The following is an 18,673-nucleotide window of genomic DNA, read 5'->3' on the forward strand; positions in this document are numbered from 1 at the left end:
AATTTTTCGCAAAGGTTTCGTAGGGTTGCAATTTTGTTTCGTTTATCCTTAGACGAATAATTACAGCTGTAGTTTGATGAAGATTCATGAAGCGGTTCATGAGAAGAGGTCATTAAACGTGTTTATATTTTTAGCTAAATTGGTCCCTATCCCCATTTGTAACAAAATAGCAGGAGACCTTAAGATATTGTTACACATCGAGTTTGATAAAAATCCATTACATTTTAGTGGTTAATGCGAAGAAAGGCATATCTACTTTTAGCTATAGTGGTCCCTAATAGGGCCCAAGTTCCTATATAAACAAGTGAATGAAGTATTGCCATGCAATACAAAGTCCCCTACTGGGAGGCACCTAATTTTCTCTGCTGCAGTATAACATCATGAACTGATATCTGTCAATGATGTATAAACAATATTGTACTATCATATACAATATGTTATAACAACACACCTGGATTAAAATGTGCATATATAAAAACCCACAGTTGTTTTCATATTGAAATGTTTTTGCCGATTATAAAAAGTTATCATATAAGTTATTTATAGTACCAACAAAGGGAAATTAATCTTAAAAAAAAAAAAAAAAAAACTATATAATATAAGTCCACAAGACACTCTTAACCAGGTAGAGATAGGTCAAAATACACCTAAAAATGGATGTAACATGCATGTTGTACCACAGAAAAGTGGTCTCGATTTTTCTCTACGGCCAATAATAAAAAAGTTACAATAAAATCTATTTATAGTAACAACAAAGGGACGAAATTCTAAACACAAGGGTGCCTCATGGTGGTGAACATTTGATCCAAGTTACATCAAAATCCCTCAATGCATGAAGAAGAAATGCTCCGTACAAAGTCATTCTTGAATTTGACCTTTGACCTCTAAATATGACCTTGACCTGAGACCTAGCGACCTGGTTTTTGCGCATGACAATCCGTCTTATGTTGGTGAACATATGTGCCAAGTTACATCAAAATCCCTCCATGCATGAAGAAGAAATGCTCCAGACAAAGTCATTCTTGTGTCTGACCTTCGGTCTCTAAGTGTGACCTTGACATTAGACCCTGGGCTTGGGTTTTGCGCATGACATGTTGTCTCATCCAGGGGAATATTTGTGCCAACTGATATCTAAATCCTGTTTTGCATGACAAAGTTTAAGACTGGACAGGAAAAAAATCCTACTGACCTTTGATCTCAAAGTGTGACCTTGACCTTTAAGCTAGGGTACTGGGTGTTGCGCAAGACATGTCATCTCATCATGGGGAACAATTATGCCAAGTGATATTGTAATCCCTTGATGGATGACAGAGTTCTGGATTGGACAGGAAAAAAAAATATTGACCTTTGACCTCCAATTGTGACCTTGACCTTTGAGCTAAGGGTCCGGGATTTGCACACGACACGTCGTCTCATCATGGGGAACATTTGTGCCAAGTAATATTAAAATCCCTTAATGAATGTCAGAGTTATGGACCGGACACAAAACAGACCATGTTCATGCTATGTTAACATTTGACTGCTAAGTGTGACCTTGACCTTTGAACTAGGAGTCTGAAAGTTGTGCATGACACATCGTCTTATTATGAGGTACATTTGTGCCAAGTAATATTAAAATCCCTTCATGGACAGCAGAGTTATGGACCGGAAAGGAAAAAAGCCCTGTTGACTTTTGACCTCAAATTGTGACCTTGACCTTTAAGCTAGGTGTCTAGGTTTTGCGCATGACACGTCGTCTCATCATGGGGAAAATTTGTGCCAAGTATTATTAAAATCCCTTCATGGATGGGAGAGTTATGGACCGGACAGGAAAAAAAGCCCTGTTGACCTTTGACCTCCAACTGTGACCTTGACCTTTGAACTAGGGGCCCGGCTTTTGCGCATGACACGTCGTCTCATCATGGGGAACATTTGTGCCAAGTAATATTAAAATCCCTTCATGGATGGGAGAGTTATGGACCGGACAGGAAAAAAGCCCTGTTGACCTTTGACCTCCAATTGTGACCTTGACCTTTGAGCTAGGGGTCCGGGTTTTGCGCATGACACGTCGTCTCGTCATGGGGAACATTTGTGCCAAGTAATATTAAAATCCCTTCATGGATGACAGAGTTATGGACCGGACACGAAATTGCGGACGGACGGACAGACGGACGGACGGACGGAATGACGGAAAAGCGCATTCCTATAGTCCCCGAAACTGGTTTTCAACCAGTAGGGGACTAATAAATTTGGAAGAGGACCTTATAATGATGCTCCAGACCAAGTATGACAAAGATCCACCAAGCTGTTCATGAGATGCTGTATAAAGGCATTTCTAGTTTTAGCTCTAGCAGCCCCTAAAAGGAGTCAAATGTCCCAGCTGAACAAAGTTGGCTGCGGGCCTAATAAAGATGCTACAAATCAAGTTTGATTAGAATACATGAGAAAAAATCTATTAAAGGATTTTTTTATCTATTATTTTTATTTATTTCTAAAATAGGCCAACTGATCCCGCTATAACAAATAGCATATTCGCTATTCATGAATTTTTGGACAATGACGTCACACCTATAAAAAAGTGAAGGTCAAGCAAAACATACATTTGTAATTATTTCAACATTTCTGCTTCATAAGCAAAGTTTGACCGTAGTCATATCACATAGATAAACTGTATGCAGCGTACCTTCATTTCAGTGTAACGAGATTCTGTCATTATATAGCATATATATAATAAAACAGATTTCAATTGAGTTCAATATTTGCATACCATACTAAAGAAAAATATTCATATATAATAAATCAGTTAAATAATTTATAACAAATATATCAAAGCAAACAAGTAGTCATTTTAATATGCAACCTGAATAAGTTACAAAAGCAAGAAACCTTTTCATATACAGACGACAATTGTAACAAGGAAAATCTTTTAAAAAGCACTTCTCTACATAAAAGACTCTTATCACACCCTTATTCATGTGATACGCAGACCGTATTCAGCTGTTTCTTTAATTTGATATATGTTGGTATTGAACAGGTTTTTATCACATTTATTAAACTTACTTATCATTTTGAGATATATCAATATTCTTGCTAAATATACTGAGCCAAAGTTAGCTTTAAAACTGTGAACAGCGTCGTTTAGAATAAACGCTTTGTCTACATTTCACTCAACGTAGCACAATCAACAGAGTGAAAGAAATTGACACTCTCGTCCAATCAGGCAGAGTGTTGCATAAATCTTCCATTTTCATAAATTATCTATAATGCGTTATCAAGTAGTTTGATTTGCAAACTGAAGTCATGTGGCATAGGTAACGAAAACGAATTTAGACGGCGTCGCCGAAAAAGATCGACCATAGAAACGCTTTAGCAAAGTTCGATGTTTATTGATAACTGTTACTATTGTTAAATTATATTTTATTTTTGTTTGTGTCGTAAACATTTTAATGTTAATCTTAATCTGATCAATTTTGAATTTTGTTCTTGTGTCAAATTCACGATGGCATGTGATTTTCTAGTAGGACTTTCATCAGTAATGACATGTGTTCATTAACACGTGCATACTGGTGCACATGCCCTGCACGTGCAAAATATGCTTTATTGGTCAAAACGCTTAATGCGGTTACGTTTGCCGTAAATCGACCAAAAGTAAAACAATAATTAGCTGCAGTACCTATTCCAATGTCAGATTGCGAAATTTCTTGTAAATGCATGAATTAAAAAGTAAATTAAGTAAACTTACCGAAAAGAATGGTGCTACATCATAAATAATATCCTGCTTAAGTATGTCACTAGTAGTATATCCAGGATATCAAAACACACTGAAATCATCCTCTGTCAAATGTGGTATTATTTATATACCGCCTGCGGGTTCAAAATTTTCGCACACTGATCCTTATTTCGAAATTCAACAAGAGGTATTTAGATACTGTGCTGGTAGTAATCATGTATTGTTATTTGGAGATTATAATGCAAGATGTGGAAATTTAACCGATTATACATATATTGATGATATTTTTTCTGATATGTACGATCTTCAATCTATACAGAATGAAGAATCGAATGTTTTTATGAATTTTGAGCTATATAATATTCCTATAGAAAGAAACTGTATTGATAAAACTGTTAATCAGTATGGTAAGCAATTGATCGATTTGTGCAAAAATAATAATATGTTCATTTTAAATGGCAGAGTGGGAAACGGACCATAAAGTCCGAAATTAACATGTAAAGAATCCAGCACTGTTGATTACTTTATATCATCCTCTGATGTATTTAAAAATATCGTCGAATTTAATATTGGTGATTTTTGTAGCTTATATTCTGATGTACACTGTCCTGTTCATATCTCTTTAAAAACAAAATTATCTATGTGTAATGAAAATACATTTGACACAGAACATGTTGAACAAACAAAACTTTGGGACACAAAAAAGGCAGAAATGTTTATAGAAATTTAGATATAATTAAAATATCCGAAATAGAAACTCGACTCGATAAAATGTCAAATGAACATAATATATCACAAAATGAAATTGACGAAACAGTATTAGATATATCCAAACTGTTTAAGGAATCTTCTAGGAAATCATTTGGAACTAAAAAAATGCATATTCATACACACACCACAACAAGTAAAAAACCATGGTTTAATAGAAATTGCAGAATTGCGAGAAACACCTATCACAAAACAAGAATTTTATATAATAAGCATAAAACGCTATATTATAAAAATCTTTTAAAAGAAGTGAGTAAGCAATATAAAACTACTTTAAGGAAAGCAAATAATACGTTTAATGCCTCAAGAATTGAGAAACTGAGGAAATTAAAAACTAAAGATCCCAAACAGTACTGGAACATAATAAACATGCAAACAAAACAGGTAGAACAAAGTGCTTCTTTAGCTGACTTTTATGATTTTTTCAGAAATATTAATGAAAATTTAAGTAATGAACATGTCCAGGAAGTAGCACCACCACCACCAACAATTACAACAATGATAACAATAATAATAATAATATAATGATAATAATAATGATGGTGATAATAATAATAATAATAATAATTATAATAATATATATCAATAATAACAATAATAACAATGATAATAATAATAACAATAATCATACTGATGAAATTAATTGTCCCATAACAGAATACGAAATTACGCAAGCAGTGAAAAGTTTGAAGAATAATAAATCTCCAGGAAATGATGATATCATTAACGAACAGATAAAATATTCATGCAATATATATTGCCTATTTATATGAAACTTTTCAATATTGTCTTTGATACAGGGATAATCCCAGAAAGTTGGACTGTCGGAATAATTAAGCCAATCTATAAAAATAAAGGTGACCCAAAACAACCAGAGAATATCGACCCATTTCTTTGTTAAGCTGTTTTGGTAAACACTTACATGTATTTTGAACAATCGTCTAAACAAATATGCTGAAAAAACAAATCTGATAAACGAAACAACAAGCGGGTTTTCGAAAACATTTTTCTACTGTTGATAATATTTTTATCCTTAAAGCCTTATAGATATTGTACATTCTGAAAAGAAAAAAATTATATTGTTGTTTTATTGACTTCAAACAAGCTTTTTGATTCAGTCTGGCGTGTCGGTCTCTGGCAAAAACTTAGAAACGAAAGTATCAATGGTAAATGTTTTCAAGTAATCTACAGTTTATACAAAATTATAAAGTCAAAAGTTTCAACTTCAGAAGGATCAACACCATATTTTGATTGTTTAGTTGGTGTACGCCAGGGCGAGAACCTTTCCCCTTTTTATTCTCTATATTTTTAAACGATCTGGAACAATTTTTGAATGATAGAAATGTATCTGGTGTCTCTAAGGATTATATAAAAGAGGGTACACGTAAATTCCTGAAACTTTTATTCTACTTTATGCTGACGACACTGTATTATTTAGTGATAACCATAACGACTTGCAACATGCTTTAAATAATTTTAAGGAATACTGTGACCATTGGAAACTCCAAGTTAACACCAGTAAAACAAAAGTTCTGATATTTAATAAAGGGAGACAGTTATCACAATGCTAATTTTAAAATCGGTGACACAGAATTAGAAACAGTAACTGAATATAAGTATCTTGGATTATTCTTCACAAAAATGGCAGTTTCAATAAAACAAAACAAATATATAGCAGACCAAGCTACAAAAGCAATGTTTCTTTGCTAAGAAAATAAAATCCCTTTCTCTCCCTTATGATATGCAAATAGAGCTATTTGAAAAAACAGAAAAACCAGTACTTCTATATGGAAGGTGAAATATGGGGGTATGGAAATATAGATATATTAGAAAAAGTACAACTTAAGTTTTATAAGTATATATTTAATTTAATGAAATCGACACCATCGTACATGATATACGGAGAACTAGAGATTACCCCACTTTCAATTAACATTAAAAACAGAATTATTGCATACTGGGCAAGACTCATTGAAAATATTGAGAGCGACAGAACTACTAAATTAGCAGCAAAAATTTACAATCTTATATACGAACTACACTCACAAAATAGTATTAAGTCACAATGGCTAGACAATGTTTAAACACAACTTATGTAGTCTTGGGTTTTCGGGAATATGGTACAGTCAGAGCTTTATCAATAGTAAATGGCTTATTAGGGCGACTTTTCAAAAACTGAAAGATACGATTTATTCAAAATGGTTTTCACAAATAAATAATACTTCAGCAACCAACATTTACAAATATTATAAAACAAGTTTCTCTCGTAGCCCATATATTAGTAAACTATCACCTTATTTCAGTAAAACTTTGGTCAGATTTATAACTAGAAATCATCGTTTACCAATAGAAAACTGGTCGTGGAGAAATATACCACAAAACGAAAGAAAATGTAGAAATTGTCACGAAATAGGAGATGAGTACCATTATCTTTTAATTTGTCCATTGTTTAATATTGATCGAGATAAATATATTGATAGACATATAAGAACAAGACTAATATGATAAAGTTTATTGACTTGTTTACGACAGATAACCATATCAAACTGAAAAAACTTAGTATAATGTGTGACAAGATAATTAAATATCTAATTAATTTTTCAAACATACCTGTGACCAATTGGACATCACACATATATATATCTCACCAGTTAAGTATATTATTATTTAGCGCTTTTTAAAATATACATGTAGAAAATAACTGGACTACATCAGCAGTCTAGCCTGACTTTCGATTGTACAGTTAGACTGCTTTCACAGTTGGTCAAGTTATTTCAGACTATTCTCTTGTATTTAACTTTCTGCTCGTCTAAAGCTTTCGTCTCTTCATTTTTAGGCAGCTAGGAGTTCAATACATATTTATAATAAACATATTATAATACAGTAAACATTTAAATAATAATAATAATGATACGCACAACAACAATAATAATAAGAAGAAACACATACGGATTCTTTCTTAGAGAAACAATTATTTTTCATAGAGCAAAGAAGATATTTTACTGTAAATTATATTATTGTGTGTATATATATAAGAAATCAATCATTGTATATAGCCCTATATATATGAACAATTTGTAGCCGTTTTCCTTTTTGTCATGTGATATATTACTGAATGTATGTATTATAGAAATGTATATGCTGATGCTGCCCACATAAAGTGGGACTCATGCTTATTTGTAAATAAACTTGAAACTTAAACTTGAAATATTCACTAAGATATTAGGCCTGGCTATGTCCTATCACTAAAGCCATGGTGTGAGTGATGCAAGTTTCAATAATATTAACACACGAGAAATAACACAAAATAATATTGAACACAAAATATTATAATATTGAACAATAAACACTATAGTAAGCAACCAATATTCGCAAAAGAATCACTTTTTGAAAATTGGTAAAGAGAATGTAGATAGCACTGAAAATGTTTATATATGTTATATGTTACTCATTTCTTTTACTCATTTCTTTAAATTAGTGGTGAAATTTTATACTTAAGCAAATGCTCACAGATGTTTTGTTTTTTTATTTTTCTGTGTGGCCCTCCACAATTATATTATATTTTACTATGTTATTTAAAAACAAAAATATCAAGGTATTTCATCATGTCTGATATAAATTATACTTCGATAAAGTAGATTGTTGGAAACCAATTTATAGATGTAGATTTTGCTTAGTGAGTATAATCATTGTTGTAGTGTACATTTTCTTTACTTAAATACACATTAATATAACTGTTCATATAAAGAGCCTCGATTATAAAATGTTACATGTTTTACCTCATGTTTTCATGTATGCCATGAATTGAGAGAATAAAAGAGTTTGAGAGTTGAGAGTTGAGAGCAAAATGATTATAATAAGATCAAAGACAAAGAAACACACAAAAAAAAACAGAACAATAACAAACCTGTATTTAGGTCTTTTATTGAGATATATTTTTGGTATAATTACGCTTTCATGTAATTACTCATTTGTTATAACTTAACGGTTGAACTCGAATGATCAATCACACATATATACATTTTTGATTAACTTAAATGAACTGTGACTGTCAGTAGCAGATTAAAGGATATCATTATTATGGGATAACTTTTTAAAAAAAGGTGAGAACAAACAAAATGATTAAATCATTGTGGGAAAACGGACAGGGAAGATTAAAGATGGTGCGCTTTCTAACAATAAACCACAAACATTTTTCGTTTCATCCCCTTGTATGGAAGATAATTATAATTTTTGTATGAAACAAACAAATTATTATGGTGTATTCTTAGATCGTCGGCCCAAGTGCTGTCTAAATTTATTTTACCATTTTTAAAATTCTCAACTCAGCTCAAATAGTTTATTGCATTAAACATACAATTATATGCTTATAGCAAAAGCATATATATAAACTGAAGAAAATATGAAGCGCATTACTTGCCCGTATGTTTGCCTCGCTCACTTAATTGTTGTCTATGATTAGATAATATTAAAAAAAAAGAAGAAACATTAGAGATTTTATTCCATTTAAGTAAGTTAAATACTCTTTTGTATAAATAATATATACGCAGTTTACTTTTGCAAGTAATTTATATAACGTCTGAGAAAGAAAAATAGGACTTCTCCAGTGTTCGAAATGAATTTTAACGATAACATTTGTAATAATCCAGTTGATATAAATCGGGGCTGGAGGGACTATTTTACTGAACTATATAAACCTACGAGAAATGCTGACTTTGATGACGAGTATATGAAACTTCGCAAAGAGGAATTGCAATGTTTTGAACGGAATGCAAGTAGTTATATATATGGGGTAGCGAGCGCAGTTTGACCCAAATTAATTTTAACCCTTGACCTAAACCGATCAATGCTGACCAATTTCAACAAATTTAAAACAAATTTTAACAAATTATTGTTAAAACCTATAGTAAAATATGATTAAAGATAATTTTAAACACTTCCACCAAATATTTTGCCAAAATCCTGCCAAGTGGCAGCAATGTGACAATGTCTGCCAACTTGACAACTTTTGGCAGAACGTTGGCAAACACAAATTCAACCAATCAAAAGCCTTGCCATTTTTCTGCCAAGTGGCAGCAATGTGACAATGTCTGCCAACTTGACAAACTTTTGGCAAACTTTTGGCAGATTATTTTATTGATAAAATGTAAAGGTATTTGATCTTATTTTTCAATTAATAACTACATTATTAGTCTTTAAATAATTTTAAATACATTTGATATAGATGAGTTTACAAAATAAAATATATTGTTTGAAAGAAAGAAGATTTACTGATAATATATAATCCTCATTATGTTACAACAAAAAACGGGAGAAAAATGATAAGGGCTACTTGTTCATCTTGTGGAAAAATGAAATCAAAGTTTGTTAAAAGTACAGGGGGGTAATTTAGATATTCACAAAGCAATGTTACCTTATTACCTAAGAAAGGTTTTAACACTTCCAGGATATAACTATTGTGGACCAGGAAATCCTTTAAATAACGGACCTCCTGTCAACGAACTGGATGCAGTATGTATGGACCATGATGTTTGCTATGACAGTGATGTAAAAAAAGAGTACATGTGATAAGCAAATGCTTCCAATTTAAATAAAACTAAATCAAAAACATTTGGAGAAAGATTGCCAAAACATTTAGTTGTGAAACCTATAATTAAAACGAAATACACACTTGGGTTGGGACAAAAACAAAAGTCAAAAAACGGGAAAAGGGGGTAGAGTATACCCCGGAATCACTGTACCAGCTACCGCTGGAGCGATGAATTAGCAGAAGAATTACACAAACCAATTAAAGGAAATTTAGGAAAACGAAGAGTGATAGTTAATGATATTGATGATACTTGGTCAGCTGATTTAGTTGACATGCAAGCTTTTTCAAAATATAATATAGGAGTAAAGTACTTGTTAACTGTTATTGATATATTTAGTAAATATTGCTTGGGTTATTCCATTAAAGAATAAAACTGGAGAATCTGTTACTGAAGCATTTGAAAAAATAATTTCTGAAGATAGAATTCAGGGACAAAAGTCCCCGAAGACTGCAAGGATTCCACAAAATTTATGGGTAGATGAAGGAAAAGAATTTTATAATAAAAAGTTTGAATCATTTTTGAATAAAAATAAGATTATATGTACCATACCATTTAATGAAGGAAAGGCTGTAGTTATTGAAAGATTTAATAGAAGTTTAAAAAGAATAATGTGGAAATATTTTACAGCAAATAATACTTATACTTATTTAAATAATTTGCAGGATATGGTTGATAAATATAACAAAACAAAACATTTCTAGTATAAAAATAACACCAACCGAAGCTAGTAAAAACTTAAATAAAGGTACTGTTTACTTTAATTTATATGGTGATTTAAAGATACCAAAGAGTAAAGCAAAATTTAAAATTGGTGATCGAGTTCGCTTAAGCAAACTTAAAAGACATTTTGAAAAGGATATACACCAAACTGGGACAGAGGAAATATTTATAATTTATAAAATTAATAATACAAATCCCAGAACATACACTATTAAAGATTTAAATGATGAAATAATTCAAGGTTCATTTTATGAACAAGAACTTTTACCTACTACACAAGAAATTTTTAGAATAGAAAAAGTTATTAGACGAGACTTAAGAAAAAACAAGCTTTAGTAAAATGGAAAGGTTACAATGAAAAATTTAATAGTTGGGTACCATTTAGCGATCTTGAACAAATTTAATTTAGAAATAAAAAGTTTAATTATATAAATGAGCAATATAAAATCTAATTTCTAATAATAATTGGAATAGAAAGAATAGATCAATTAATTATTCACTTAACTAAACTAGCTGCTGCTTACAGAAAAGTTATAAATTTTGTGGGAGAGTAAATATGGATTATATATTACAGCAGGTATTTTTGGTTGTTCAGCTGCATTAGTACTTGTTCCAGCTATTCTATATTTGTAGCAGTTTGCTGGCGCTGTTCCATCAGTAATTACCATATTTACTAACAGACTAAAACTTGACGACAAGAAATTTATTTTAAAATCACATCACCACAAATAAAACAACTTATAACAAAAGCACGGATTGGAAAAGTAAATAAAGAAGATCCAAATAAAGTTATTCAGGATATTTTTACAATACTATTAGAAATGCAGAAAGAAAAAAATTATTCAACACCTCTTGAAATGCATATGAAGGAATTTAAACTTAACGGATATAAAAATAAAAAAGAAGAGAGCTGTATTAAAGATTATTAAAGTATTTTTTCTATAATAAGTATTTTATATAAATGAGAAAAATTATATCAGTTGGAGGTAATATTGCATCAGGAAAAAAGTACGTTTTTAGATATTATTAAAGAATATAATCCTAATTTTAATATAATTCCAGAACCAATTCACGAATGGCAAAATGTTATGGACTCTGATGTATAATTCATATAACCTTTTGAACTTGCTGCTCAAGAACCTTCCAAATATTTATTTCCTTTTCAGCTAACAACTTTAAACAGTCATATAAAAATGTTATCTTCTGCTAAACAGTTTGATGGTGTTTCTGTCCTTGAACGTGTTATTTAACTAACAGTAACGTTTTTACAAAACAACATCACGACAACGATGTTATAATGACCCCGAGTGGGCAGTATACAATCTTTTCTTAACTGATCATATTATAAAACCATATGGAAAAAACCCAAATTTATGGATTTGTTTATGTTAAAACCGACCAGAAATATGTTTTAAAGACTTCAAAAAAGAAACAGAACGGAAGAAAAACAAAGTTGGTTTAGATTATTTAGAAAACCTACACAAATTACATGAAGAATGGTTAAACAGAATGTTTCAAGAAGGTATTAAAATTTTAACAGTTGATAACAATTTAGAAAATGACTTTAAAATCTTATTCAAAAGATATAGATAATTATAAACAAATTTCTCAAATCAATATAATTTCATTAGGTGCGTTTTTTAAAGATTTTTTTCTATAAGTATATTATATATAGATGGTTAATAGAAAGGTAGATAGAATGATTATGCCAAAATTATCTAGCACTTTAGGAGAAATAATGAATCCAGATGAAAATTCATATAAAAAAGTTCTTAAAAGAAGAAATGTTATTAAATCAAACTTAATCAAATAGTTAGCGATGAATATAAAAATCATGTCATTGATAAATTACAAAATGTTATAGATCCTTATCTTTTAAAAAATAATTTATTTGAATAGGACTGTGGTTGTCTATTAACTGAAGAAGAAAATGCTGAAAGATTATGTGATTGTCCCAGACCAAATAATATTCGAAAACAATCCTAAAAAGTTATTGCAACCGATTGTGACACTAATGAAGAAAAAACATATAAAAGCACTTATGCAGCATCCAAAGACCTTAATTAATTCAGGGTTAATAACAATGTGCTGCAAAGGAAAAAACAAGTTAAAAGTGGAATATCAAAACCGCGGAAAAAGATATAAATTTAAATATTTTAATTCTTCTTAAGATAATTTTAAAACTTTATTTATTTTATTATTTTTTAATTATTTTTTTAATCTTTTTTCCTTAGTGATTTTTTTTTCTAAATATAATATATAGATGGAAATCGAGAGATCTTCAAAACAATATTATAAGAAATTTGAAATTAAAATTACATATAGACAAGATCCAAAGAATCAATTATATTTAACTATAAACGACTCTTATGAAATACTTAAATCTGAACTTAAAACTTTAAAAGGTATAAAAATAAATGTTGTTTTAAAAATAACTTTTGCAAAATGGATAAAACTGATACAATATATAAATCAGCTTATTTTCAATCAAAGGCTTTAGAAATTATTAACACAAACGAAATAAAAAAAACTTTACATCAAGCTTTTGATGAAATAATAAATAGAATTGGTAATTGGATTTCTGAAGGAAGTGGCTGGAGAATAGAGTCAGTTGATGCTCATTATATAAATAGATATAAGTATAGTCCTTTGGCTGCTTCAAGTTATTTAGAATTACCAAAACCATTACAAAATTCAATGAAAGGATTAATAAATATAAAGAATGATGATAACGAATGTTTTAGATGGTGTCATTTAGCTTATAAATTTCCTGTTGAAAAAGACCCTCATAGAGTTTCAAAATATAAAAAACATATAAACGATCTTGATTATACTGGAATTAAATTTCCTGTTACATTAAATCAAATACCTAAAATAGAAGTTTTAAATGAAATATCATTTAATATATTTGGTTATGAAGAACCTACGGGAATTTATCCATTGTACATATCAAAATATCAATACGAAGAACACTGTGACATGTTGCTAATTACTAATGATAAAATAAATGATAAAATAAATGATAAAATAACTGATGATGACTGTAAACCCTCAAGAACTGTAGTCCAACATTATGTTTGGATAAAAGACTTTAATAGATTAATGTTTCAAAAAACCAAACATAAAGAAAAAAAAACATTTTTGTAAATCATGTCTACAGAATTTTCACAAGAAAGAATATTAAATGAAATATTCCAAATTGTTTAGCTATTAATGGTACACCAAGGTGTAAAAAATGCCAAAGAGGGAAGTAAGTACAATTTAAAAATTATCATAAGGTTTAGCAGTACCTTTTGTAATTTATGCTGATTTTGAATCAATAACTAAAAAAGTTTTAACTGCTTTACCATCAACTGAATCTTCATTTACTGAACCATATCAAAATCATATAGATTGTGGTTACGGCTATAAAGTTGTTTGTTGTGTATGACGATAAATATACTAAACCAACCCAGATTTATAGAGGTCCTAATGCAGTTTATAAGTTTATTGAAGAAATGCTTGAGGAAGTGGAATATTGTAAAGAAATATTTAAAGAAACATTTTACAAAGAACTAAGAATGTCTAAAAATGATTCAACCGAATTTAAAAAACAAAAGTTTTGTCTATTTGTGAAAAAGAATATAAGGAAAATGAAAATCTGTCCGTGACCATTGTCATTATAACAGGAAAATTCAGAGGAAGTGCTCACTCGAATGTAATATTAATTTTAAACTAACACATAAATTCCTGTTATTTTTCATAATTTAAGAGGTTATGGACGGTCATTTTATTATGCAACAAATAGGAAATTTAAAAAAGAAATTATGTTATTCCTAATAATTTGGAAAGATATATGGCATTTATGATTTCTGACTTGGTCTTATTGATTCATTCCAGTTTATGTCTCAATCATGGATAACTTAGTAAAAAATATTCCAGAATTAAATATTTATCTCAAGAATTTTGATTGTGAAAATGTTGAATTATTAAAGACAAAGGTGTTTATCCATATGATTACATGGATTCATTTAAAAAGTCAAAGAAACAGAATTACCTTCTAAAGAAGAGTTTTATTCAATTTTAATGAAACTAATATTTCTGATAATGAATATGAACATGCTTAAAAATTATCTGAAAAAATTTAAAATTAAAACAATTGGGGAGAATAACATGATCTATATTTTCAAACTGACGTAATCATTTTATTAAGGCTGATGTATTCGAAAATTTTAAGAAAACTAAGATTTGGAGTACACAATTTTAGATCCGTTGTCATTATTTAATTAGTCCAGGTTTAGCTTGGGAAGCAATGTTAAAAATGACTGGAATTTAAGTTAGATTGTATAATTAACTGATATTGATATGAATCCTGTTTAATTGAAAAGGGACAAGAGGGGAATAGTAAATTCCAAACAGAATACAGTAAAGCAAACAATAAAAATATGACAGATTAATAATTCAAAGAAGAAAGCAAATACATTATGTACCTAGACGGCCAAATCACCTTTACGGTTGGGCTTGTGTCAACCTTTACCCTCTGGAAACTTTAAATTTATATCCGAAAAACAATTTAAGAAATTAATTTGCAAAAGGTAAAACAAACTTTATTGTTGACTGTGCATCTTGAATAATCTCAAAAGAATTACATAAAACCCACAATGATTATCCTTTAGCTCCTGAAAACATTAAAAAACCAGATCAATGGGCTTTCTGATTTATAGTAAAAGATATAAAACAAATTTGAAATAGGAAAATGTAATGTAAAGAAGTTGGATCCAACTTTAATGAAAAAACAAAATTCGGTAAGTTTTCGTTATAAAAAGCTTGAACCTATATACCAATTAGGGTTAAAAGTAGAGACAAAAATACATAAAATAATTAACTTTGACGAAAGTCCTTGTTAAAAAGTATATTTATTTAATATACTCAAAAAAGATCTAAAGCAAAAAAATTCCTTTGAAAAGGACTTTTTTAAGTTAATGAAACAACACTGTATTCCGGTATGACGAAGGAGAATTTACGTAAGAGGGTTAAAATAAAAATAAACACATGAAGTAAATATTTTATTAAATACATAGCCAAACCTTCATTATGTTAGTTCAACGATGTTTAACACTAACCTATTTGGTAAATTCAAAATTAACGAAAGTTTGTTATAAACAACCATGTTATTTTTGGAATTGCATTCTAGATTGATCAAAATATTTAATGATTGATTTACATTATAAATTATATTAAGGAAAATACGAGGATAATTGTAAAAAAATGTTTACTGACACTGATAATCATTATGTTATGAAAATAAAAACCAAAGATGCATATAAAAACATTTTATAAGACAAAGATGTTATTTGATAATAGTGATTACATAACAACTCAAAATTTTATTTCGACAATAATAAAAAGTAAATGGAAAATTTAAAGAAGAAGCCGCAGGTAACCAATCGTTGAAATTGTCGGATTAAGAAGTAAAATGATATAACATATTTATAAGAAAATGAATTAACATTAAAAATGTAAAGGCATATAAAAAACTAGATGTAAGAAAACAATAGTTCAAAAAAATTCCAAAGATACTTTGTTTAATTCAACCCAAACTAATCACAACCTTTAAAAGTTATTCGTTCTAATAAACACAATCTTACCAGTTAAGATTATAAACTAAAACATCTTTATCATGAAATGAAGAAAAAAGATAATATTCTTGATAATGGTATTGATACATTAGCTTATTCTTAAATTAATTAAAGTTTTTATTAAAGAATTTTCTTACCAAAGATTTTATTAAATTATAGACCCATAAATGTTACTGAATAATTTTAACGTTTAAGAATTAATATAAATAACATCATTTATTTTAAATTTATTACATAATATAGAAATAATTCATTTTTTCTGTTATTTTTTACATCATAACTTGAAGAAATACATTTTCTTTATTTTTTAAATTGTAATTTATCTCTCCTTTATCTAATTTAATTGCATCAACAAGAATAATTAAAATCAATAAAATTAAATTCATACATTATGTACCATTTTGAACTAAACCAGGACACTAGCATTTACAGTTTTCCATTGAAATAATCCACCATCAGTATCTTGAGTAATAACATGTTAAAAAAGAAACACTGGAGTTTCTTAATAATTGCCTTTCTATTTGTTTTTCTAATTTTTTATTTTTCTTTTTCATTTAAATTAATGAATATTCCCATTATATTTAAATATACCAGTTAATTTCAGTTTAAATAAATGTCCGATTTTATTAAAATAATTTATAACTGTTTATATTCATTTACTTCTAGATTATAGAATATTTAGTATTTTATACAATAAAACATACAACTACTTTATCTTGTAACATTACTTAATGAAAAAATAACACAATAATATTCCACAAAGCATACTTGATTTGTCTTGATATTGAACATTGTTTATTTACATTTGGTATATACTTAATTACTTCATTTGGTGGAGAGACGACCAAATGGGTCGAAGTATATATTACCAATATAACAAACCAATGTGTTCCAGACCATCCGAGTCTCCAATTTATAATTTCCACATTTCAAACCTTTATCTTTTACATTTTTGTGGAAAATTATATCTTACTAAATATCCCCCTAAAGTTATTAATTTTTAAATGTTTTACCCATTGTTCAATTTCAAAGTTAGAAAAAGTTGTTTATAAATTTTTTTTTTTTACTATAGGAATGCGTCTGTAAGGTCTCCAGTTTGTGAATCAATCGTAATCCTTTCCCACTTTAACAAAGATGTAAACAAAAGGTATTGCCTAACTACAGCCAACACCTAAAAACCCTCCGTCAAGTTTTGTTTGTGTTAAATTAATCACTCAGATCTCTACAAATTGCTTTCTTTGATTAGAGGTAAGATATGGTTGAATCATAATATCTCTTATCATTAGCTACTGAAATAATACCATTTCCAAGTATTTTACTAACACCAGTACTGGCCCATCCAGAACAAAGGCCAATGCCAAAGGAGCTAATATTTTTTGGAGCATTTTTGCTGCATATGAAGAATTGTTTTTTCCTAACAAACCATCACAGCCCTAAAAATCCACCATTTGACCTGACTGGACATTTGTTCTTTGAAATTGTAATTTTCTAATCCCTTCTTATTTTGCAACACTTTTATTAATTTGAATAATTTGTGTTTTTGTTAAAAGAAAAAAGGGAAGTTTCCACGTAATTGTTCCAAGTTTTAATCTAAAAGTATGTGGAATTTTTATTATATAAGGCTCTGTGCTAAATTTAATCGCTTTGTCCATCTGTAAGTTAATTTTATATTCAATATAATTTTGATTCATTATATAAAATTATCATTTAAATTATTTAAACAATACCAAGTTCATACCAATAGTTTTATTTATTTTCAACAGGGTTATCCCATAAAATACAATTGCGTAAACACGACATGTGCAGCCGTGCCGAACATTATTTTACTGAAAAATGTAATGTTTTAGGACCTTCTGTTATTGCTTCCTTTTTAAATTCCAAGTTAAAATGAACAAATCCAAACAAACATTGAAAATATAAATCACTATTTTAAGATACTTCCCAGTAGTTTTGGTTATTTTGTTTATAATAATAATTAAATACCTCGTCCATATATTCTTGAATATAACTATGTGTATTCTGTTTCTGGATAAAAAACACACATTACCAACTTCAAGACGACAAGAGACCTCCAAATACAAGTATTAACATCGCTGAATCACCTTAAATGTATCTAATAAGATGATGGATTCTGTCATATTTGCAATAACTTATTTCAGTCGATGAAATAAACAAATACATGATATTGGTCTTTGTTATACCAGCTGTTATTCTAAAGTTATGTCCGTCTGTCGTGTAACAGTGATTGTGTTATCATTTCCCTAAGG

The sequence above is a fragment of the Mercenaria mercenaria genome, chromosome 10, assembly GCF_021730395.1.
Source record: "Mercenaria mercenaria strain notata chromosome 10, MADL_Memer_1, whole genome shotgun sequence".
NCBI lineage: Eukaryota > Metazoa > Mollusca > Bivalvia > Venerida > Veneridae > Mercenaria > Mercenaria mercenaria.